General features: G+C 42.4%; 1 long non-coding RNA gene across 1 annotated transcript; it reads right to left on the bottom strand.

Moving 5' to 3' along the window:
* Positions 1–413: 413 nt before the first annotated feature.
* Positions 414–26516, bottom strand: LOC111096835. The gene is made up of 4 exons (XR_005353189.1): positions 26356–26516; positions 25644–25753; positions 5262–5434; positions 414–1648 (listed from the first exon to the last, which is right to left on the bottom strand). It is a non-coding gene; the product is annotated as an uncharacterized LOC111096835 (long non-coding RNA).

A 26516-nucleotide genomic window follows, 5' to 3' on the forward strand; every position in this document is an offset into this window, starting at 1 on the left:
CTGCCTCCTCTCCTCCTATTTCCTTCCTCCCTCCATAGGACTACTGGAAATCAAATTCCTGGAAATTAAAGTCTTGTTTGAACTGAGCAAACAGAGCTCACCCCTGCAACTAGGGCTTTTGCCCTGCTGACCATCAAATTTATCTCAGGGCACGAGTGGACCTATATTTGTACAATAAAAGTATAAGTAATTGTTTTGTGTATTCTTACAGTGACAGGTGCTGTGGGGTTTATTTCATATTATGTAACTTCATTTAATTCTTAATGCATCCTAATTGAGGTATTATATTTCAAGTTTGTTTAGGAGGTCACAGAGGCTCAGAGAGGGTAAGTAATTCCGCCAAGTTGACATGGTCAGTAAATGATGGGACTGGGTTTCAAGCCTAGGACTATCTGATTGCTCAGAATCTAAATTTCTGGTTCTCAAACTGAATCAGCATCACCTGGAGGGTTTGTTGGACAGATTGCGAGCCCCACCCCCCAGAGTGTCTGATTCATTGGCCGAGATGAGACATGGCAATTTATTTGCATTTCTACCAAATACTAGGTGATGCTGACATTTCTGGTCCAGGACTATGTTTTGAGAACCAGGAGTCTAAATAACTTCACAAAGAGCTATGAATACAAAACTAGTATGCAGCCAGGAAATTACATGTAAATCTCCGTTATTCCCAGGTGTCTTTCACATCATAAATGGGGTCCCCCTTATTCTCAGGTATCTTTCACATCATCATAAATGGGATCCTGGGATGGTGCCACACATCGGACTCCCTGCTAAGTAGGGAACCTGCTTCTCCCTCTCTGCCCTTCCCCTTGATTGTGCTCTTTTACACATACTCTCTCTCAAATGTTTTTTCAAAAATCATAAGTGACCTGGCATCTGAAGGGTAGACAGAAGCCCAATTACTCTAAGGTTGCTAGATAATATACAGGATGTCCAGGTAAATTTGCACATCAGATAAATATTTTTAATAGAAATATGTTCCAAATATTGCATCATATATACTTCTACCAAAAAATTAATCTATTGCTTATCTGCAGTTCAAATTTAAGCAGGCATGTCATATTTATTATCCAGCAAACACTACTGTTTTTGAGATACAAAATTTCCTCATATGGATGGGAATTACCACCCCCCCCAAGTCCTAAAGCTCAACCCAAACAGCAAGATGCTCAGCTGGGTGGCACTTCTCTTCCCTCTTACTAAATAAAAGAGGGAGAAGTTTCGAATCTGATTCCTTGCCAGAAACAATCATGAACCCAGAGTTGCAGCATGCAGGAGGTCTGGCACAGAGCTTATATAATCACCTGACATGCTCAGGGCAGCAGCAGCAGCCCCTCCAGTACACCTCTGATCTTCTAGCTCCTCCTGAGGTCTCCAGTGGAGAGGTTTGTTGATGAAGTGCATTTGCTGGACTGTGAGGGGCAATGGGAACGATGAGAAGAGTCGATGTCCATCATATACTTTCCCTGGGCTCAGGGCAGAAGAGATGCCCTGATGGAGAGAGGTGGGGACTGGTGGGGTAGGCGAAGATAGGTGGGAGAGCACTTGGTGAGGAAGATGAGCTGTTCCAGGTCCCTGGGAGGGGATCCAGTAGACGGTGGTGTGCCACTCCACACCCCCATCTGCTTAGACAGCTGTACTCTACCTTCCAAGAGAGACAGAATGACAGAAGGGAGTTAAAACCAAACCAAAAAATAAAAATTCTACAAGCCCCAATGTATGCCAGGAACAGAACCAAAATTATTTCACTGAATCCTTACAGCCCTATGAAGTGGGTCTCAAGGTTGTCACTTACAGAGGCTCGGCCACACTGAACCTGACATAGTCGTTGGATCTGGATGGGAAACCTGGCTTTGCCACTTACTAGGAGGTTGAATTAAAAATGGCCGAGTATTGGTAATTCCATACCGTATAAGCTAACAGTTGTATGGTCATTTAAATTCTCTGGGCTTGTTTCTGCATCATTAAAGTGGAGGTAATTATGTCTTTGTCAGGCTGTGTGGTAATTACAATGTATTAACAACCCTCAGTACACTGTTTTGCACACATGTTAAGAACTAAATAAATGTGGTTCTATTTGCTGGCTGGACAAAACCATACAAGCCCAGATAGGGTCACCTGTTACCAAATAGAGGATTCTGTAGGTGAAGATAGTCCAGGAATAGGATTCAAAAAAACTATCTGGGGCTATGAGGAGGATCTAGACTGGTCTGTCCAGCAGAACTTTCTATAATGAATGAGAATGTTTTGTGCTGTCTAATACAACAGAGCTGGAATGACTGTTGAGCAATTGAAATGTGGCTAGTGTGATTCAGAAACTAAATCTTTAAATTTAAGTTTAATTTCATTTAAAATTTATTTTTAAAAAGATTTTAAGTTATCTCTACACCCAGCATGGGGCTCAAACTTACAACTCCGAGCATCAAGAGACACATTTAGTAGACTGTAGGCTAAGCCACCAAGTGCCCCTAATTTCATTTAAATTGTGAATGGCCACACGTGGCTACAGTCTGCCATACTGGGCAATGCAGTCATGGGCCTTTCTGCCCTCATGGGGGCATCTGCACTGAGGTTAGAAGGAGGGTTTGGCTTTTGGGAGGGTAGTAGGCCTGAGAAAAGAAGAAAACATGACAGTCCCCTGTTCTGGCTCAAAGCTGGGATGCCTTTCCAGGAAAAAAAAGGACACATTGGAAGTAGATGCTATCAACCTGATTGGTGGCCTGGAAGAGCCTCCTTTGTTGAAGAGCAAAGATAAGTCTACCAAAACATGCACAACAGAAAGAGCTCTCAAAGAATCATGTCTATCACTTAGGTGGGTCCCAAGCTTCACCCTGAGGGACTTCTGGGCTCCCTCACTTGGCCCAGCCCAAGACCATATACCATCTCCTTCAACTTCTAACCCAACCTGGACCAAAAACATTTCCTTCATTTCACCTCAGCTTCAAGGATATAAGCAGCCATATTCACAGGCACCTTTCTTAAGAACAAGGGAAAACATTAAATTATTACCTAAAAACCAACAACCGTATTCCCTAAGAGTCTAGGTCCAGGAAAGTAGGTTTAAGTTTTGCTGAGCTTCAAACTTGCTTCTCTCAGGCTGATCTCCTGGCCCCCAAGATCAAGATGAAGGTGATTCCCTCTGTTCAAGTCCTCCCTCTTTTCCCTCCCTGTTCAACTCTGATGTGACTCAACATATGAGTACTCTACCTTATGTGTCTATTCTTGTGTGCTGGGCTTTTTCCACCTATCCTTCTAGATTCATTATTCACCCTTCTCTGCCCTACTGCAGAGTCCAAGGGGTCTGTCTCCTGTGTCTGTACCACCCAGGCTCTCTTGCCCTCTAGCTGGATATCAACAGATAAGAGAACATTCTGGGCATTACTCCCTGCCCCCTCCCTGTGTGCCACTATCCTGAGCAGCAGCTGAGTTCCTACAGCCAGACCCGAGTTAAACAACCCTCCTGTTTGCCCATGGGTTCCAGGGACACCTTACCTTCCCCCCTCTAATTGTCCCTTCAGGCCACAAGTGCTAATGGCCTCTTGCTGTTCCTTGTCACTGAGCGTCTTACCATTCTCTGTTGATCCCCCTAATCCCAAACATACCTCTGTAAATAGAATCTTTATTATAATCTCCTCGAAAAAAAACCCTTTGAGTGTGCTATTTCCCATTGGAATCCTGACTAGTGTCTCGTCTACCTTGAGAAAAATATATTGCTGTATTCTTCTGAAAAGATGAGGGGTTTTAATCTGAAGATTCATGCCTCCCCAAAATATTGCCCCAGACTGAGAAACAGAGCCCTTAGATTTATAGACTAGGAGCATAGCCAGCTCACAGTTGTTTGGTAGGGCAGTGATGACTGGCATCCTTAAGTGCCAATAAATGATTCATGCTTCCTGCCAAAGGCCTCTAGCTCTGCTCTCCTTATGAGTTTTCAACGACAATCTGTGGCATTCCCTTCCCCAGCTCCATCCCACACATACTAATGGATTTTCATGACTACATGATGGAACACTGTGCATAAAATAAGTGGGAATATATGCGCCTAGAAACAGAAGTTTTGGTGCCCTCTGAAGACATCAAGAAATCATGTTGGCCAGGCTCCTATCTTTATTCCGGGAAGGTTTTATTCACCTTCCTTTGTAAGTGATATAATTGAGACCCAGAGAAGCTAAGAAAAATGCCCAGAGATGGCACACATCTGTTTGCCCTGTTGCCACCCCCTTCTTATGCCTAGAGCAGAGATTCTTAATCACATGACTCCTTCCCATTAGAGAGTCTTCTCATCACAGTTCTCTAGCAGCCAACACAGATCTGTCAGAGCTGACACTCAAGACCTATTTGCCATCCTGGCACATGCTCAGATTTCAAAAATTAAGAAATCAGTCTCTATAGCCTCCTAGTGCACTCTTCTTTTTACAGGATTTCCCTACAAATCCAGAAAAACTGCAGACCATGCTAATGCTATCCTTAATACTATTAAGCCCTTGTAAATGAAACTCCCTGAGTCCCAGTTTCCTCGTTAGAATATGGAGATTATTAAGACCTTCTTGGGAGGATTAACGGCTATATGAACAAAAAGCACCTGGCACAATATCTATCCTAGGGTAGGTGCTTGGTTCACATTCGGTTTTATTATTCATTTTGTAAAAACAGAATGTCAGTGATTCTCATCATCCAGGGCATGCCCTTGTGTGGTGATTGTTAGTGTCCACAGTCATTGGGCTGTCCACAAATATTTTAGTGCTCTTTGAATACATGCACGGTAGATTGCATGCCTCCACTATGTTCAACTAATATGTGGCCAAGTGGTTTGGTTTGGCCAAACATGAGCAAAAGAGATACAGATTACTGCTTCTCTATACTAGTCCTCCTTCTTTAATGTGTTGTTAATTGTGGAAACAGATGTCAAGATGGAGCATCCATTTGCCAAGTTCTGTGAAGGACAATGAGCAGACACCAGATTAACCCCCATTAGACATGTAGTCTGAATGAGAAATATACCTTCATTGGGTAAAGCCACAGATTTTGGACTTCTTTCTGCAGCCATAACCTCATCCATTTGGTTGAGCCATTAAAGGATCCTCATCCATTTCTTTTTGTATCAAAGTTCCAGGGAAGCTGAAACTTCTCCATCTCACACTAGAGAAGTGACTTGAAATATTCATGTGTCTTAAATGTTCATGTCCCCCAAAGTCATTTTCTTACTCTCCTTCAAAGTGCTAGATAACAAGTCTATTTAAAATGTATTAAATGCTCACCATGTGCCAAGCATACTCCGGTGATGTATGTGAGCTAAAGGGCACACTTTGCACAAAGTCTGTCCCATAATAAATATCCAAATTCACATTAATCATCATGGTCATCCTGGTTGTCATTAGTATGCATCGTCTTCAGTCCTTATGATCACCCAGTGAGGGGACTGGTATCTCCACTTGACAGAAAAGGAAAATAAGGCACAAAGCAGTTGAGCCATATTTGACAAGGTTTGGAAGGTTGAAAATAATGCAATAAGGATTTGAGTTCAATTATACCTGAAACCAAAGTCCTCGTTCATTCCATGCTGCTCCATACACTGCCCAGTGAAGACTGTCAAATTATTTGCAGTGTACTTTCCTGACACCTCTCCTTCCCCTGGTGAGGTAGGTACTCTACCATCAGACCTGTCCCTCAGTTCTACCAACTACAACTATTGTAGGTTAATTCATGGAGACAGAGAGAAAAAAACTGGTCATGCATGGAGATTAAAACTTGGCATCTGGTAAAGAATTGTTTTTCTACCAGCTTCAGGATGCACTATCAAGAGGGGTTTCTCCCTCCCTCTTCCTTCAAATTTCTTCAAAATCTCTAGGCTGTCATTTAGTTCTATTTCAGACATAGCACAGGGCAAGGGACCAGTGAGAAGTTTGCCCTGTCCTGCCCATCCCCCTAGAGCTGAGGCCAAATAGAGAGGAAGACAGAACCCAAGCACGGACAGACCCACCAACCGACCTCCACTCACTATGTCTTCCTTCAGGCCATTTATTTCATTAAAGCACAGGATGCTCAAGGGAACCTCAAGAAAAGGGACAATTTCATTTTTCCTACACCTTGGAAATTAAAATTCTTTCCAAAAAATAATTTGCTTTGTTCTTCAAGAAAGCTAAGGAGAAGAGAAAAGGGGTCAAGGAGTGAGAACAAAATGAGAGGCAGGGAGGGATGGAGGGAAGGAAAACAGACATAGAATGGGAAGAGCAGGAGATTAAGACAAGAAGGAAAAGAGCAAGAGCAGAGTAGAGCAACAAGATTGTTTCATAGTTTTTTTTTAATTTTCTTTTATTTTTTTATTTTTTGTTTCACAGTTTCATGAGATCAGCAACCTACCTGAATTTTCATCTTTTTTCAAAATTTTAATTGATACTATATTGCCTGCCAATCACTCATATCTGGGTGAGTTTTTCATCTGGGTGAGATGGGGTTCCTTTGCCTGACATCCCACCTACATCCTCAGAAAAATGGGAAGGAGGAATTTTCTAGTCCAACTGACCTGGGTTGAAAAATGTAGCCCTAGCATATCTTTTTCAATAATAAATATCAATAACCATGCATGTGCCAAGCACTGTTCTAGACATTGAGCTACAGTGAACAAGATTTCCTGCCCTCATAAGGCTTCCAGCCCAGAGAAATAAAAAGGAATATAGGTAGTATTTTAGTGATAAGTACATTGAGACAAATAATCCATATAGAACAACAATACTGGGGGGGGGGGGCAATGTTAAAAAATGATGGCAAAGGAGGGTGCTGGGGCGAAGCCTTTAAGGAGCAGAGGAGTGAACCCTGCAGGTATTTGCAGGAAAGAACAAACCCCAAGTACGAACACCCTAGGGCGACAGCATACTTAGGGTGGGCATAAGGATCGATGGATTGTAGGTCCTGGTGCTGTAGAAGAATTTTCATAGTTCAGACAACAGTGAACTGGAAAAATAGAAAGTGCTAAACAAAAAGTAGAACATTTGAAATCAACTTTAAGGTACAGCTTTAGTTCCCTTAGTGGTATATTCTGGAGTAGAAGCATGTTAGTGAGAATCTGAAGTAAAAGAGCCATTAAAGGAACCCAGAGACAAGGGCACTGGAAGTGTCATCCATGTAGGTGTTAAGGTCACCAAGAACTGGACAAGAGTGGTGTTGAAGAGAATGATGGGGACCTGGGTCCTACTCTTCAAGGAATCACTAGTGTATTAAGAAGGGAGAGGTTAGCATTTCAAATCTGGTTTGGAGTAGAATGATCGGGAGGTAGGAGGAGACTTATCTTACTCCAGGCCCAGTAGTTAAGGGCTGTTCGAATGGAAACCACCACCACTACTTGAGAGGACTGCAGGTTAACAGGGTCCTCTGGGGAGAGCCAGATATCATTGAGCATCATCATTTCACTGGAGAATGAAAAGAGTACTTAATGTGCAGGTGGACCAAGGACACGCAACAATCTACATGGCACAGACCACCCAATAGCTGATTGGCCCATCCAATGGTGCCTCTACTACAAAACATGTAATACATTTATTAGTAAGTGAGCGCATTCAAAATTCAAAGGACACGTTAAGGTATAGGGGGAATTATGATGATTGATGCTAGCTCCAAGGCCCCCAGTGGAAGGGCTGTAGAACTTGGGAAGGGTAGGAGTTGGGGTGGAAATAGGACGTGTCAGAATCAAAGTCCAGGTGCTGATGTTGGAGGTCCAAGCTTCATATGGCACTTGCACAAACATGGATGAAGAGGCAGTGAGATGGTCCTGCTGGTCTCCGGGCAGGTGGTGGTAGTGAAGCTGTGGGTATGGAAGGTGGGGAAGACATGAAGTCCTGGATTCACCATCTCTCATATTGATAGAAGCACAGAGTAGGGACAAGAGAGAATCTTATCTGGAGCACCCAGTACTTAGAATTCCCTCTTGGCCCTGGAGACTGAGGGAAGGCAGGCCCTACATTCCAACCTCCTCTTGACTCCTGCCACATCCTAGCTCTGTGTCCTTGGGCAAGTTACTTAACCTTGCTAAGCAAGTTTCATAATCCGTGAAGTGGTCCAGTAATACCTATCTCACAAGGTTGTTGCAAGGCTTAAAATTAGACAACGTCCAGAAAACATCCAGAAGATAGAATCCAGCCTGTCATGGGCACTCAGATATTAGACCCATGGCCTGTGGCTCAGGTTACATGTATCTCAGTTCAGATCCTGACTCCGCCTCTCACTACAGGTATGACCTGGGGTTAGTTATTTAACCTGCCTGAGCCTCATTTTGGAGATGTAAGATTTGGAGAGTAACACCAGGTATGTCGGTCTCCTGTAATGAATAAATGGAAGGATAACGTAAAGAACTGTGACGTTTTGCCTTCTCCTTGCTGGAAGACACCCCAACACATAAGAAAGCAATTCCCTTCTTTTTATCCCTAGCTATTTCTCAAGTGAATCACCAGGCCTCTGTATCCTGGGGTCTCTTATCTCAGGGAAAATTAGGAACTTTCTAAGCTGTTGTCAGAGCTGCTACTAAGGCCTTCTTTTGGGAGCTGGAGCACACAAAGGGGTGAGGTAGGATCACACTGAACTGGAGAGCAACAGAGACTAGACTATGAGTAGCCCAAATGCAGGAGAAGAGAGGTAAATATCCTGAGACTAGGGACAGAAGCAGCCTGGGGTCTGCAAGGAAAGGACAGAGGCCCTGATTGCTCGTAAGGCAGACCTGGGGAGGTGCAGGATTCCTCCTAGGACAGATCCCTCAGTCATCACTTCTCTCTCCAGTCCCACCACAGTGGTGGCCATTTCTGCCACCTGGAAGTGGAGGACACCCTGTCATGTGTAGGGCAAGCATACTACCTCTTTTTTCCCCAGCTTATTCTTGGCTCAGAGTATAGTAGCCCACCTGCCCCAGATGCCATTAGATAGCTATGGAGTCAAGGTTGTTTTGCACGCAGGTGGCCCTGGAGGCTGCTTCACCCAGTCAGCATGAGGTAGGGCAGCTGCCTTGCCAAACGTCATGGGTGGCTGTGATGAAGTCACCCTGCCTCTGGGGTGTCCTATTTCACTTTGCCCTCAACTCAGCCTCCAAATTTCAAATTCTTGCTTTCCACTCCTTCTTTGGTGCCTTAGAATCAATCATCAAGGTAAAACTCACTGAGGATTAATTTTTCCCCTTGTATAAAGGGAAGAATTCCTATGGCACAGGATTGTTGTGACTCATATGGATAACACAAACCCTTGAAATGGATGTGGCCGTTAGCAGATGCTACATGAATAGCAGGGGTGGTTGTGGGCCGTAGAACTAGTACAACTAGTAGTAATGGTAACACTACTATGACAACAGATAAGATGCTGGCTGGCCCAGATTTAACCAGTCCCACAGTCCTCAGGGTTCTGCTCCCAGCTTTGTCAGAGACTACCCTGGTGACCTTGGGTTAATGCCACAACTCTGCCTTTGTTTCCCTATGTGTCAAATGGGGAGAGTTCCATCTATTTTAGAAAATGCCCTTGCAATGCTAAGGGTCCTCAGGGAATATCTGGTCCCATCTTTCCTCCTCTGCCTCCCATTTTACAGAGGCAAAATTTGAGGCCAAGAATGTAAGGAAGCCTGCCTAATTCCTGCACTGAATACTCTTTCCAAATCCACATGAGCTTCATTTATCTTTGCTTTGTTTTGTTTCCTGGTGTGGGTTGGGAGGATTGGGGTTGGGAGAAGGCCAAGAAATCTGGAAATGTCGTATTCTCTTTCCTTGAGAGGCTTTTGATTTATTGGAAAAGCAAGATAAATTCATGCTAAAAAAATACAAAAACTCAAACCAAAGTTTAAAAACAATATGAGAATTTCTCTGAAAAATGTGAGATATTTGTATAGACGAATTGTGGTAGCCTTCGTACAAATGGCCCATAGGGACCCCTACTTCTGGATATTTTCACCCTTGCGTATTCTCTTCCCACACAGTACTAGGGCTCATCTGTGTTATCAATAGACTACAGCAGAAGTAATAGTAGGTTGCACCAGACCTTAGGTAATAGAAGACTGCAGCTTCCATCTTGGGACCTCTCTGAACCACTTGCTCTAGCAAAAGCCAACTGCCATGTCATGAGGACATTAAGAAGTGATGGAGAAGCCCATATGCTGAGGTATCAGTCAAGAGCCAGAGGAGAACTGAGTCCTACTAATAATCCCACCCTAGGAGTGAGCAGATCCACCACCTTGAGGTGCAAGCCCAGGGGATAGCTTGAAGGAACCTCATGAGAGATCCTAAGCCAGAACGCTAATCCTAAACCAGAACCCTAATCGAAGCCAGGATTCCTGCCCCAAAGGAACTAGGAGATAACACATACATGTTGCTTCAAGCTGTTAAATTTGGGATAATTTGTTATGCGGCAATAGATTGTTAATATGTAAGCAGAAACCATCATCATTCTCCATAGAGTACCTTCATGTGTTAGCCTTGTGATCCACAAAGAATAGGTTTCAAAGACTCAAGACAGAAGGTCCAGCTAGGAATTATGACAGCATTGGGCTGAGCCTGCCCTTGGATTGGTCCCTTGGGAAAAAGTGGGCTACACTGATGGAAAGAAAGTAGATCCCTCAGGAGAGCTTATCAAGGTAAACCCATGGTTTCTTCCCCCAAACGAGATCACAAGTTTCATATGTATGCCTGTATGAGAGAGAAAGCTATACATGAGTATCATGATGGAGCAGGGCTCTAAGACATGGCTGCCTTCCACATTGACCCTTAGAAGCAGATTCTAAAATATTCCCAAACAGGTAGGAATAAAATAGCTCTTGTGGAGTAGGACCTTTAAGCTGCTCCCAAGGAAAAATCTGGCCGCTTCTGTGAACTAGGTTTGAGTTCTACCTACATCACTTAGGTCACTTGCCCATCCCCCAAATGGGAATGGAATCTTTTCTACCCTTTCAAAAGGATGCAATAAAGGTAAGAAAATGCTTTGTAAACTATAAAACAGGGACTATGATAATGACAACAAAGTTAGATCATATATATGTAGGCCCAAGAACAGGGCCTGGGTCCGCATATCAAGTTAACAAATAGTGGTGGCTTTTTTCCTATTAATAGGCTCATTTCTGGAAGAAAAAAGAAAAAAGAAGTAAAATCATGGTGGCAGGCTTTTTCTGACTTTTGGCTTGTGCCCACTTCTCACTCTCCTCCCAGGAAGCCCTCAATGCCCTGAAGCAACCCCATACACCCCGTCCCTCCTAACTCAGGACTCACCAGGTAGAAAGCAGAGAGCAGCTCTGCTGTGCTGAGAGCAGACAGGATTTGGATCCCAGAGCAGAGAGCAACAGGGGAGCGTTTGACAACTTTTTCTCACTAAGATCTAAGATCTTCAGGCTCAGACTGCCTGAAGGCATGGGATGGAACAATAAGGACCAAGAAGACAGAAAGGGTAGGAAAAAAAATACCAAGGTTCCTTTTATCCCTCTGCCTAGGGCCTGGGTACAGATTTCAATTTTTAACTCTAGGATTAATGGCAACAAGGCAATATACATCTGAATGCAGATGTGCTTGTCTTGCAAGAACAGGAGTTGAGGTGTATTACAGGTTGAAGTGCATCCTCCAAAAAAGGTGTTGAAGTCATTAACCCTGGAGTCTGTGAAGGTATCAGGAAGACGATGGTCTCTTTGCATTTAAAGCCTTCCAAGGATGGAATAGTTGGGCTAAGGCCAAGTGTGCATTTTAACACAAGACAAGTCACAGAATTTCAGTTTTGTGTATCTGCTTCTTATGGCTTCCCTAGGGGTGAGCAGAGGATACAAGTTAATAGGTGCATTTCTACAGGTGCCAAAACACTGTGTTCCAGACACACAGCGTCTCTGTATATGCCTGTCTACCTCCAAAAGCTCAAGTCTAGACTATCTGTTGTCAAGAAAAATGAATGGAATTCATTTTTTGGGGGTCTAAGTATGCCTATGTATGTATATGGGGTGGGGAAATTTTTCTCTTATTTGATAATTGGATAGTGGGCAGTTGAAAATGACTATATTCTCTAAGTTTTTGGTGTACAGAATTTTACCTTGCAGATTTTAAATCCACACAATTTAAATATGTCAGGAAAAATAGTGAAAAATTTTGTAACGGGCAAGAAGATGAGTAAGTGTCCTTTTCAAAGAATGTTAGATATTTAGAGGAACTCTCCAAGGTTATCTGATTCTGAAGAGGTCTATACTTTTCATTGACTATTTTGCAATTCTGTAGAGCTAGAAGTTAACTTTTGGAGGTCTAACAGGATGCAAACAATTCTAGTTTATAGAAAGGCAAAAATTTTGAGATGAAAATACAATGGATTATTGCCTTATGGATACTGAATACGTGTATCTTTTAGCATATTTTTGTAACATTTCCTTCTATAAAGAAATAAATAAGCCCCCTTTCCTTTTCTTTGAAGGGGAAAATATTTCTTTTCAAGGAATGGGAGGAGGCCTTGAGATATACTGCCAGCTAAGCGAGAGCGTCATAATCACTGAGGAAAGGTAGACGTGAGTCTTAGCTCAGAATAGGTGAGAACAAGGTGGCCCTTTAAGGGTAGCCTTTTCCAGATCTCAGATAAAATTCAGAATGAAGTAGTAAGGGATACCTCTATCTTGTTTTGATATTACAAAAAAATCCAGACTTTGGACCTAACGCAGCTGGAGCACTATTCATCATGATACAAACTAATCGTTTTTTGGAAGAAGTTCTTCCTTGACAGGTAAAAGATGAAAAACTCTATCATGAATTTAGAGTCACTTTAAATTGATATTTTTCCATAAATTTGGAAGTCCTTTGATATAAAATGTACTGAAAATGTTAATTGGCCAGTATCCTTTCTAACACGACTTCTATAAAGCTAAAGAGAAGTACTTGGAATTTTTCAAATTTTGAATTGATTTTCAATTTTTTTAGAGGGGCCTCATATTTTATTAACAATACTTTGCTCAATTCAAGATATTTTACCCTTTGTAAAATATTTCTAGGCATCTCCTAATTTTTAAACAAACTTTCCAAACTGAAGTATTTTTTAAACCTTTTTGTTTGTTTTTGTTTTGTTTTTGAAAAATTTCTTCATGTAAAAATATTTGTAAGTGGGCAGCCTGGGTGGTTCAGCAGTTTAGTGCCACCTCAGCCCAGGGCCTGATCCTGGGGACCGGGTATCGATTCCCACGTTGGGCTCCCTGCATGGAGCCTGTTTCTCCCTCTGCCTGTGTCTCTCTCTCTCTCTCTCTCTCTCTCTCTCTCTCTCTCTCTCTCTCTGTGTGTGTGTCTGTCTCAAGGATGAATAAAATCTTTTAAAAAAATATTTGTAAAGTCTCCACCAAAAACTATCAAGCTAAATGAATTCATTGAATATGCAGAATACAAAACAAATATACAGGAATCTGTTGCATTCTATACACTAATAAACTAGCAGAAAGAGTAAGAAAATAATCCCATTTACAATTGCATCAAGAAGAATATGCATTAATAAATTTAACTAAGGAGGTAAAAGATCTGTATTCTGTAAGACACAGATGAAAAGAACTGAAGATGACACAAATAAATTGAAAGATATTCCATGCTCAGAGATTGGAAGGACTAATGTTGTTAAAATGTCCATGCTTATCTATAGACTCAATACAACCCTATCAAAATACCAATGGCATTGGGGTGTTGGGGTGGTTCAGTCAGCTGAGCATTTGACTCACGGCTTCGGTTCAGGCTGTGATCCCAGTGTTGTGAGACTGAGCCCTGCAATGGGCCCCATACTCAGCACAGAGTCTTCTTGAGTTTCTCTCTCCCTCTGCCCTGTTCCATACTCTCTCTGTCTCTAAAAATAAATAAGTCTTTTAAAAAATAATATATTTCACAGAACTAGACTACTACTAAAATGTGTATGAAACCACAAAAGATCCCAAATAGCCAAAGCCAGATTGAAAAAGAAGAGCAAAGGTGGAGATATCATGTTCCCTGACTTCAAGTCATACTATAAAGACATACTGTAGTTATCCAAACAGTAGGGTACAGGCACAAAAATAGATCAATGGAACAGAATAGAGAGCCCAGAAACAAACCCAAGGTGTATGGTCAATTCATCTACAACAGAGGAAGCAAGAACATATAGTGGGAGGAAGTAGTCTCTGCAATAAATGGTGCTGGGACATGTGCACAAGAATGGAAACTGGCCAGTTTCCATGGGAGTAACAACGCAGTCTGGGCAGGGGCCACACACAGCACATTTGGGTCACAGTTTGAGGAAGCCAGGTCTTTTATCATGGGCTGCAAGGAAACCTGCTTGACTTTTACCTTCAAAAGATATTTTCTTTTCTTTTTCTTTTTTTTTTTTTTTTTTAAAGATTTTATTTAGAGCAGCCCGGTGGCTCAGCAGTTTAGCACCACCCTTCAGCCCAGGGCATGACCCTGGAGTCCTGGGATCAAGTCCCACATCGGGCTCCCTGCATGGAGCCTACTTTTCCCTCTGCCTGTGTCTCTGCCCCTCTCTGTGTGTCTCTCATGAACAAGTAAATAAAGATTTTACTTATTCTTATGAAAAAAAGTAGCTTTGAATTTGACAAGACAGATGCTTCTTAGTTATCACCAATAGATGTAACCAAAGGAAGGTGCCTCTTGACATACCTGGGATACAACCTTACTTCCCTCCTATTCCTACCCTAGATGCAAACTCTGAATTTCATCTGGCAAACACAAGTCAAGAGGCATGCTGGAATAACTCCTCAGTGATCTTTAAAAATAAAGGTCAAGAATGAAAAAAAAAAAGTTGCTGAAGAACTATTCCAGGTAAAGGAAACTAAAGAGGTACAACAACTAGATGCCATATTTGATTCTGGATTAGACCTTAAGCCAGAAAAAAGAAACCATCAAGGGCATTAACATTACCAGAACAACTGACAAAATTGGAATATGGACTATGGATTAGGAAACAGTTTTATACCACGGTTTGGAGAATTGTACTTTGTGTGAGAAAATGTCCTTGTCTAAGGAAAGACACATGTATGTATTTAGGGACAAAGGGACATCTCTCCAGTTGACCTTCAGATAGTTGTAATATATATATATAATGCATATACATCAATATATTTAAAGAAAGAAAGAGGGATCCCTGGGTGGCTCAGCGGTTTGACGCTTGCCTTCGGCCCAGGGCACGATCCTGGAGACCTGGGATCAAGTCCCACGTCGGGCTCCCTGCATGGAGCCTGCTTCTCCCTCTGCCTGTGCCTCTGCCTCTCTCTCTCTCTGTGTTTCTCATTAATAAATGGAGAGAGAGGGAGGAGAGGGAGGAGAGGGAGGAGAGGGAGGAGAGGGAGGAGAGGGAGGAGAGGGAGGAGAGGGAGGAGAGGGAGGAGAGGGAGGAGAGGGAGGAGAGGGAGGAGAGGGAGGAGAGGGAGGAGAGGGAGGAGAGGGAGGAGAGGGAGGAGAGGGAGGAGAGGGAGGAGAGGGAGGAGAGGGAGGAGAGGGAGGAGAGGGAGGAGAGGGAGGAGAGGGAGGAGAGGGAGGAGAGGGAGGAGAGGGAGGAGAGGGAGGAGAGGGAGAGGCAAATACAAAACAATCAGCTAATCTAGGTAAGGAATATATGTAGGATACTTTCAACTTTCCTAGGAGTTTTCCAATTTTATTCCCTCCATCAAAATAAAGCAACACTTGTTTCTCTCACTTCCCTTGCTTTCTGATCTAAAACTCCAGGCTGGGTGGTGAGACCAGAATGAGAGACAGGAAATCTGGTTATAATCGTTACATTCAATGCGACCTTGCTGGGATACCTTGACCTAGACCCTTTCTCTCTCTAGGTTCCTAATTTTGTATCTTCATAGATGTGAAGTCGGCCTCTAAGATCCAAGGAATCCAGGACAGGCTGCCAAAATGGAAAGCCCTGAATGTTTTTGTTCACCTTTCAGGATCTTGCTACACACACTTCCAGATACAGCCTTCATCTCCAATTCCTATCTATTTTTCCAGCTGCCTTTTGAAGTTCCCAGAGTAGTTCAAGTCCGTTGCTCGAGTTTCTCATCTCAGGATGGATCAGGTAAAGGGATGCTGCTTGTCACAAGGGATGCTAGCACCAAGAAGACAATTTTGTATCTTGAGTAGCTAAGATATGTCAGAATGCCCAGTACTTATACTGTTCTTTTGGTGGGGGGAGAGAGCAGGGGGTGTTGTTAAACAGAGACAGCAGATAGCAGCTTGCTCAGGGGAGCTACTGACTTCAAAGCAGCTCTCAAACTGGAGAAGGGGGAAAAACTACTGACCCCATCTCAAAGTATTTGGGTAAATCTCACCCATAGATCTTTCTTCAAATTGCCAGGTTGTGTCTGAATGAATATAATTAAGTGAAAAATTAAACTCCTAAAGTGTAACACCATTGACCATGGCTATGATACTGTTGAGCCGGGGCGGGGCGGGGGGGGGGGGGGGGTGGAGATTAAGAGTAAGACCTCTAGAGGTGCCTGGGGCAGGGCTCAGTTTCTTGAGCACTTGACTCCTGATTTTGGCTCAGATCATGATCTAGGGTCCTGGGATTGAAACTCACATCAGGCTCTGCGCTTAGCATGGAGTCTGCTTGAGATTCGCTCTCTCTCCCTCACTCTCTGCTCATACAGTCTCTAAAATAAATGAAATCTTTAAAAAAAAAATAAGACTTCTAATTCCTCTTTCCCCTTTCCCATTCTGAGTTTTCTGTTAAAAAAATTACAAACAAAAAATAAAATAAAATAAAATAAAAAATAAATTAAAAATTATAAACATATGGAGTCTGGAAATTTAGCATAGTTAGAAGTCAGTTAAATATTAATAATGGTTTAAAGTAGTTAAAATTAATTTAAATAGGGGTGGGAACTGCCACACCTAAACCAAAGCACCATTTTAGCCCTTTGCATATCACTTCCTGATGATCATTAACCTCGATTTCAAGTCATTAATCATGTTCTATTTCAAAGAGTGATAATTTGAAGAACCACACAGTTAACTTCATAGACAAGAAAGTCAGTCAAGCTTTGTAGTCTAGACTGTGATATTAAGGTATCTGAATCTAGTGTATGAGGGGCTCCTGTGGTTAAGAGAACAGACCCAAATAGCATCTTAAGTATTCCCTCCCTAAATAAATTTATTAAAAAAGCAAAAAAGTGGGCTACCCAACTCAAAACAAATCAACAGCCATCAAACAAGAAAAGAAAAATAATGTAATAAAACTTACAAACCAGGAGCCAAGAACATAGGAAAACAGTTATGTGGAGCAGTTCAGAAGTCCAACTTTCAACCTTCCCCTGCTACTCCAAAAGCTATACTTGTGTGTTTACAAAATCCAGAGAATTAGCACAAATATGCTGAAATCTAGAAAGAAACAGATAAGTGGTATACTAATTTTTTAGAATGTATATATTTCCTTATCTATTTGAAAGTCTATTTGAGAGAGAGTGAGAGCACATGCACACAAGAGACTGAACAAGTGCAAGTTCACAAATGGGGGAAGAGGCAGAGGGAGAGAAAGAATCCCAAGCAGACTCCCCATTGAGCACAGAACCCAACATGGCCTCGACCCCAAATTCTGGATAGAGCTCCCTTTTAAGCCACGGAATATGCAAAATAAAGAATGTAAGTATGGAGGCAAAAAAACAAACCACCTGCAAGGGTTGAAATTCAACCTGTCTCCAGACTCCTCCTCAGCTCCATTTCAATGCTGAATGACAAGCAAAGTTCTTACAAAGTGTGTGTGGGGGCGGGGGGGGGGCGGGGAGGAGAAAGTGTAACTCCTTGATATTATACCCAGCCTAGACATTCTTTAAAAAACAAAGACAAAAAACAGAAACAAAAAAAAACAAAAAACAAAAAACAAAGACAACAGACAGAATATCTTAATATACGAAAGACGTCAACCAATACAGAACCAGTATCTGGAACTGAGCAGTGAAGACACAAAGACAAAAGAGGGGACTAAACGCTGAATCACATGGAATATGCAGCTAATCCCAGAAGTCACAGGAGTGGTGATGACAGGGTGAGCATTATGAAGCCAGTCATTAAATGAATCCACATGTTCATATATAAAACAATAAACATAACAGAATCGGAAGTTTGGAGAAGGGGTGACAGAAGAATCAATGTTCAAGGGTTAGGTTTTAAACAGGGAAGCAGTTGATACAATTTAAAATTGGCACATAAACTTAGAGAACACCTCTGAATTCTTAATGTTTCTCATAATTTTTTTTAAATGTATCTTTCAAGAAATACTAGCTCTTAAATAATTTTTGCTTACTTGTTTCTATTCTGCTATTAACTTAGGTAAACTTCCATTTATTTTCATCTAAAAATAACATGTATAGCAGGGCATTGTTTTTATTTTTTATTTAATTTTTTAAGATTATTTATTCTTGATAGAGAGAGAGAGAGAGAGAGACACAGGGACAGGAAGAAGGAGAAGCAGGCTCCATGCTGGAACCCGATGTGGGACTCGATCCCAGGACTCCAGGATCGTGCCCTGGGCCAAAGGCAGGCGCCAAACCACCGAGCCACCCAGGGATCCCCTCAGGGCATTGTTTTTAAATAAGGGTTGTTACCATGTAATCTACCCACATTTTCCTCAAACTGTGTGTGTTCATGGGCAGTTGTTCAAGTAACATCAGTAATGGGGGTATTCCTGGGTGGCATATTTTGGATAGTTGTTCATTCAATTATCTATGTACTTCTCTGAATTATTGAGCATACTATTTTTTTTAAAAGCCATTGTAGTGATTCTATTTTAAAGGAAGATTGAAAATAAATGGGTCAAGTGGTTCATCTCAGTATGGATGATGACCACTTCTCTGAACTTTTAAAATATATTTTCATTTTTTAGAAATGAGAAGTCTAGATAGAGTTAATAAAAAAAAAAGATTTGGGACCTCAAATTAGACGTTGTTTCTGGCATCTTCCAGAGGAAAGGCTTTGGACCCATAGGTCCACATTTGGACAGGTGCACTCTTGGACTATCAAAGAAGGATATTAAGATGCCATTACCTGTTCAAGATCACTCACCTCACCACCTTTGCTTTAATTTCAGGCTCACAAAAGCAGCTTTCCTACAGAAAGAGGGTAAATAGACCAACAGATTCTATGACGCAAGGGCAGAGACCTCGTGTGTCTGTTCATGGCTGTATTTACAACAGCAGACACTTGATGAATCTCTACTAATTGACCTTACATAAGCTTTGATCTGTTTGACAGTTATATGCTCATGATACAAATCACTAAGTTGACATTCTGGTTTATGCACTGGGCTCTGTGAGCTTGGTTAACAGTCTAAGAGATCAATCATCCGCTGGATAACGACAGAATTATGATTCAGAGTTTATAAGGCTGACCACCTATGAACTTTCATGACATCACTGCCCCTCCTGAGGGTTCAGTCCTGGACACAAGCTGGCCTCCCTCTACAGGTTTTTTAAACACCTTGCCACATTTCTCAAACCGTTAGGCAGGGCACCAAATGTTATATCTACATTTTTGCATTTATTTGTATATGACATTATTTTGGTAATTTTTGTTGTTAAAACTAGGGGTGTCTGGGTGGCCTAGGGGTTGAGCATCTATCTTTGGCTTAGGTCGTGATCCCAGCATCCTGGAGTTGAGTCCCACATTGGGCTCCCTGCAAGGAGTCTGCCTATGTCTCTGCTTCTGTCTCTGTGTTTCTCTGGTGGGGTGATAACAACTGCCTGAGGCTGGGAAGAGAGGAAGCATCCTGTGTTTCCACAAGTCACTGCCTATACTCAGGGTCCCTGCCAGAGGGCAACTATGGAGTACCGTGGCACATGGACCCTACTTGCCACAGCTCAGAAGCAGCATTCCAGATCATAGTGGAGGACTCTGAGGGGCTCTCAGGGGACAGGCATGCCCAGCAGACAGCAGAGAACCAGCTCTTTAGCACCACTGGCCATGATGGGGACAACCTCAGACCAGGGACCAGGTCCCTCCCATAGTCTTGCACCAGGTTTGTCAAAGATTCTCCTGTGTACCCGGGTTGAAAGCCACGGAGCCCTAAAAATGACTGAAATCAGACTTCTGCAATACTATCACAATGGGCTTAATCTGTTTAGGAAGAATCTTACAGTGCTGTCCAATTTGTTTCTACTCTGTGGGAAATATCTATGGCTATGAACAAGAGCTGGAAGGACAGTTAATTTGGTAGGATTGTAGATGGTTTCCCCCACTCCAGTTTGCTCTACTGTGTCTGTACTGTATATCTTGGTGGTCTATCCATCAAAATCACATATGCTGATGAAGATCTGATGGCAAATCCATGGTTAATGCATTCAGGGGCACTAAAGCATCTTTGGCTGGGCAGTGGGGGTGACAAGGACTCAGGGTTGGGGGAAACACATTCCCTATGTCCCGTGTTTTCACAATCATGTCTTTGAGTATTATTCACAAAATAATATTCCCATGTAATCCATGGCTTTTCAGTTACTTAGCTTTAACTTGTAAGTCCTTTGTAAAAGCCTGATTGCTAGTCTTTATTTCAAATTGGTAAGGAATTATGGCACAGACCAGGCCCAGACCTGGCACCTCTCCCTTCCTTGAGACTTTATGAGTAGCCATTGGATTTTAAACAAACCTTCTAGACAGCCCACTAAGAAGGGCAGCAATTAGTCTTATCAGTTATAAATTACCAACATTAAATTACCAACATGAACATAAGCCAGTATTTTTAGTTCTCTCTCTTCTCCCCCTCCACTCTCCAGGGACCAGGAATGAATAGAAGGTTTATTTAAAGTGATAGGAAGCAGTTTAATTGCAGTGCTTATCAGTGGGCACCATTTCATTTAGGCTGGTCTACAGTGACAACAATCCCATCAGTCCCAAACCTGCCTTGCTCTGTTTAGTGGAGTGCCTTTCCTAGTGGAGATGCCAACTCAAGATCAAATGAAGATTCATGAGTTCAGCAAATTGCACAGTCTTGATTCTCCTTCCACTGTGATGTTCAATCAGGGAAATAAGACCTCCTGATCATGATGGATGAAATAATGAAATTCCACAAATCCAGTTCAATTTCACATCCTGTGCTTCACAGGAAGTCTTGATAATGTTACCTGTCAGTTGTGTGTAATGCTCAACTCACCATGTCTTTCATGTACATCTTCTCATTTCATTCTAAACGTGACTCTCAGATCTGGGCAGAGCAGACTTTTTTCACCCATCGGATAAGAAAGAAAAGCAAAGCCGAGAGCTTGTCCAAGGTCACATAGTCCACAAATAGCCAGGGTGGAAAAAGAACTCAAGAACAATGAATGGATTCCCTTCTGAACATTATAATCATTATGCCATTACCACTTCCTGGTTTGGTGATGGAGGAACTTGGTGACATAGGCCTTACTTTCATATTGTTTTCCCTCCAAGGACAGCTGAATCAAGGAGCTTTAGAAAGTGAAGGGCTAGTTGTATAGATGGTGTCCAGGAACAGCATTTTGGCTAGGAAAACTATAACAAAGCCATGAAAAAACCATGGCCCAGGCCAGGGGTGTGGGTGTATCACCAATACCAGGGGATCCACAAGAGTGTATCTGCCAGTTCATGATTACCAATTTGAGAAAGTTCCTCACACTGAAAGATAAAAACACAAAATAAAAATGACAGATAAAATGGCAGTAATTCTAACTAGGAAACCACAGAGATGTGTTTAGCTTTGGTGATGAGGACCTCAGAGGTCTTTATATCGATGTACCCCCCTTCCCCCAAAAAAGTAGGAATTATCATGGAATTTCAATCCAAGATGAGAACTATAGTCTTAGGTATTTTGAAACCTTGGTGGGTTGATAATCTCACCTAATGGTGAGAGGCCCATGGATAGTTCAATCATTTAAAAGAAATGCCTAGTAGAAGGGAAAGGGGAGTCAGATGAAATGTTTAAGAGTATAGTCTTATTTGGAAATCCACAGACCTGAAATACACAGTGAAGAGCATGTAGGTAAAGCACAAGGAGAGAGAAACCAAAGTTCTACCAGTGGGAGTATGCTTCTGATCAAAAAGCCTATAGCAAACATTATTAAAGGAGACACAGATCTCAAGATTGGAGAATAAAACTCCAGATTCTTTACATAAGGCAGGCCTCTAGACCCCTATGAAATAGCAGATCTGTTGAAGGAAAACAGATGTTGGCAAAATTACAAAAAAGAAAATGACAAATGTTATAAAACACTCCAACTCTAATCATTTCTGATTTCTCCCATGGCACATACCCAAAATCATCTGTATAAGTGAGGGAAGACTAGACACAGGCAATGTTCAAGTTTTCTAAGTGGGAAGAGGGACAGATTCCAGAAATGATAGACCCCTGGCAAGCAATAAAAATCCCACCAGAACTTCTGGCAGGTGGCTTGCCATTTAGAATGGAAAGCAGTGATCTTCAGGAGGCAGCATGGGTCATTAAGAACAAGTCAGGACACCATGACTTTATTTCTCATGGTGGCTGAACCAACAGGGGACAGGGATCCAAGGATGTATACCTGCCATGAGCAAAATTTCTGATGTTTTCTAATGATAATGGACAAAGTAGAAACATGGGCTGGATGTTAGTAAAAAGAGCTAAATTTGTAGCTTGTTGGATTTGCCCAGAGGATGTTGATTGCTGTGTCCATGTCCAGTTAGAGAGCAGAGGAAATTTCTCATTGGCTTCTGAGCTTAATCCTTGGCTTAGTCTCGATCAATTTTGTATTAGTAACTTGAGTATAGACACAGAAGCAATAATGTGCTGAAGCTACCTTGTGAGAGCTGATCACTGAGTTTTCAGAAAACTTAGGACGACATTGACATTGTTAGCTTGTAATTGTTCCCGAGGGGTATTTCAACTACAGAAAGTAGTTAGCACTATAAATCAAGGCTTTTCCTTTCTCTTCCCTGAAAGGACTGGTTGTTAAACATTTACTGAATGGAAAATAGTTGTATTAGTTAGGACCCTTGACTAAAAAGTTTGCTGGGTTTGTTGTTGTTTTTCTTTTTTTGTTTGCTTACACCAATTTCAAGTAACTGTCAAGTCCAGGTTAGATCTGGCTTCAGACAGAGTTGGAAGCTGGACTACTGACGTCACAAAACTCAGTCTCTCCCTCGGTTGCAATCCTGCTCATCTGCTTTCCACCCTGTTGGCTTCATCCAGTGGTAGAGCTCAAGGCTCTTATATCAATATGGCAACCTCAGTGGAAAGAAACCTTCTTTCCTAATACTTTGAGCAAAAGATCCAATCACCTTGGTAAGGGGAATAGAACACTGTTTAGCCTGGGTTACATTCTCAACTCTGGGTATAGAGACTGAGAATGGGGAAGTGGCTGGCTAGCCCAAGGAAAATTCATGATGCATTACCAGCAGGAAAGGAGATGTGTGCTGGGCATCCCAGGGACATGTGTCTACCAAGTACATTTACTTCATCTGTGAAAAGGCAGAGAAATTATAATTAAAGCTTAAAAAGTGTAATCGCAAGATGATTGAATTAATGGGCCTAGAATGTCCCATCAGTAAATTAAGAGCTATGTTATAAGTGTTTAACCACTCTTGGAGTATCGTATTCAGTTCTTGGCACACCACTTTACAAGGGACATTAAATATCCACAGGAAGGCTGATGAGGTTGTACTAAAACCATCTATGTAGAAGAACATATGAAAAATAGTTGAAGAAATCAGAGAATGATTGCTTACAAAAAAAAAAAAAAAGGATGACTTCATAGCACACAGGATATCAGTCTTCAAATATCTGAAGTCTTCTTCTAACAGATGGTGTACTCTGTGTGACTATAGCAGGTTGAGTCAGGGGACCATGGTTACTATCAAACCATTAAGCTGTCCAACAATTGAATGGGTGGACCCTTAAATCCAGGAGCAACTGGTTACCAAAAAGGTTCAAACAGGATTTGAATAATCCAACTTCTGGAAAGCCATAGAAGAATTGGCTTAATAGAATAGTGTTTTACATGGAAGTTAGGTTTTCAAGTCAGTGGGTAAGGTAAAACCACATCTAGCCAAAATCAACTTGAAAATTACCTATATGGCATGTTAATGTAGATTATGGGTTGATACATAGGATATATGTATAAATATATGAATTTAATGATGCACAATATAGAGTACAATCATTTAAATACCAGCATCGCAAAATCCTTTGAAAGAAGTATGGTGACCAAATAAAGCAATTCTCCCATTTTGCATCCACTTTGGGCCACATGTTGACAGAGTGGAAAGTGGGTGCACTGTCGACAGCACCTGACTCCAACCTCCCTCTACTCTAAAGTGCATTTGGTAGATTCGGTCTTGTTATACAATAAGAAGTTTGACCAGCCTTTGGTCTTGGTTCCTAGAAGACAGACAAATTCCCTGGAATTTCCTAAGTAATGGAAGGGTCTTTGCTATTCATGAGCCTCTTGTATTACACTGGAGATTATGGTTAAGAGATGCAATGACCCTGGATGGTGCTGGTTACCAGTAAGACATGTGATTAGAGGGTGGGGCTTTGAGCCAGTCCAACCTCCAAGGAGGGAAGGTAGAGAGAGTTCAAGTCATGATCCAACCAATCATGCCTACATAAGGAAATTCCAGTAAGAACTCTAGGCATCGAGCTGAGTGGAACTTCCCAACTAGTAAACCCGTAGATGTATACAGAGGATGGTGCACCCTGATTCCATTGGGAGAGGACAAGGAAGCTCTGCATTCAGGCCCTCCCAAGCCTTGCCCTATGCAGCTCTTCATTTGGCTAGTCCTAATGCCAATTCTTTGTGATAGAACAGTAGTCATGAGCACAGTGCTGTCCTGAGTTCTATGCATCACTTTATCAAAACAGTGCTGTGGGAACCTCTGAATTGGTAGCCAGTTGTTAGAAGCACAGTGGTCTGGGGACTCCCAAAGTGTGGCTGGCATCTGAAGAAAGGGCACTCTAGTTGGGGACCATGCCTTTGAACCCACAGAGGCCCCACTCTAACTCTGGGTGATTAGCACCCAAGTTGACACCAGTTGGTGTCAGAGCTGATCAAAGAAACACAGAATGTGGCTATAGTACCTCCGTCTTTTAACTCCAAAAATACTGTTTCAGATAGAGACTGAACAAAATACTTTGATCTTTGCCCATAGAAAAGCCCTTATGTAAGTCTTCTACTATCTCACTTTATAAAATGTACATTCAAGTGATGCAAGAAGACTGTCACCTTTGAGTCTGTCACTCGTGCAATCCCATAATCATAAAGCTGCTAAGGTCTAGGAATAGACAGTCTACAGTGGGGTCTGGCCAATTAGTGAAAGAAGGCAGAGCCCCTTTTTCTACGTCAAAATAGCACGACACTAACAGCTAGACAGGCATACAGATGGCCCCATGACTTACAGTTTGATAAGATTGTTCCTTTCCCTTTTTCTTTAAGAAAAAGGGAAATCAAACCTATCCACTGCCAATTTCATGGAAGTTGAAGGGGAAGGGCACCTGACTTGCAGCTCTTTCAGGGCCAGGAGGACAATGCGTTCTTTTCCCAGTCCCACCAGTCAGAGGCTAACAGCAGCAGTATTCATCCCAAACACAACGGCTATTCAAACCCCTTGGGACACCCAGAGATGTTGCCCCTGGCACTGAGGGGCAGGCAATGAATTCCCAAAGAGAACTGGGATCAAAGGGACAAATGACAGGGGTACCATCTCAGCTGAGTCTAAGGAAGGACTTACAGAGTGGAGAGGGCTTCTCAGGAGCTTGAGAATGAGCTCCCTGTTAACAGCATGGTCTAAGCGGAGGGTCACAGCCACATTAGGAGGACAAGCAGATGAGATGTGCACACCTGATAAAGGGCAAGGACACCAAACAACATCTAAATCCTTGCAGCTCGGCCAGTCTCTGTGCTAACCGGACTGTTTGTACAAAATAAAACCAGGGAGGATAACCCCATGCAAGGAAACCTTTCAGTTGTGTCCTTAGCATAGCCGTTTTTCAACCATAAATCCCACTAGAGTACCTCCTGCATGATGTTATTTGGGGCAGTTAAGGCAGATTTTGGAATTACTTCAATGCCATTTAAATTCATTATCTAATGCTAATTAAAATGATTTGTTTCACTGTCACCAAGGAAAATCTTGTTAGGGAAACTGATGAGCTGCAGTAAGCTCTGTCACTGAGCTGGGAGCAGAGGTGTGCTTACAGCACCACACATCCTACCTCACTGACAATTAAGGGGGAGGAAGAATTAACCTGGTGGTGTACCCAGCCTGGGGCAGGTTCTGAGGGCCAGCCAGGCACCGGAGGAGCACTCTGCGGACAGCACGAGACCTGCCTCTGACCCTCTAGGTCACTTGGGGGGCAGTCACCTCATGTTTCTGAATTGGTTTAGATCAGGGTTTTTCAACATTAGATTCATCAAGGGAAACCCTTCAACAATCCACATACCCAGGGTCCACCACAGACGAATTGAATCAGAATCCAGGGAGACAGAACCCAGGCATCAGAATTTTTAAGCTCCTTGGGGGATGCCAGTGTACAAGTGAAGCTGATTACCACCGTGTCTGACAGCCTCTCAGGACCCCTCCAGCCAATGCCAGTCTGTCTCT

The sequence above is a fragment of the Canis lupus genome, chromosome 1, assembly GCF_011100685.1.
Source record: "Canis lupus familiaris isolate Mischka breed German Shepherd chromosome 1, alternate assembly UU_Cfam_GSD_1.0, whole genome shotgun sequence".
In the NCBI taxonomy this organism is placed as follows: Eukaryota; Metazoa; Chordata; class Mammalia; order Carnivora; family Canidae; genus Canis; species Canis lupus.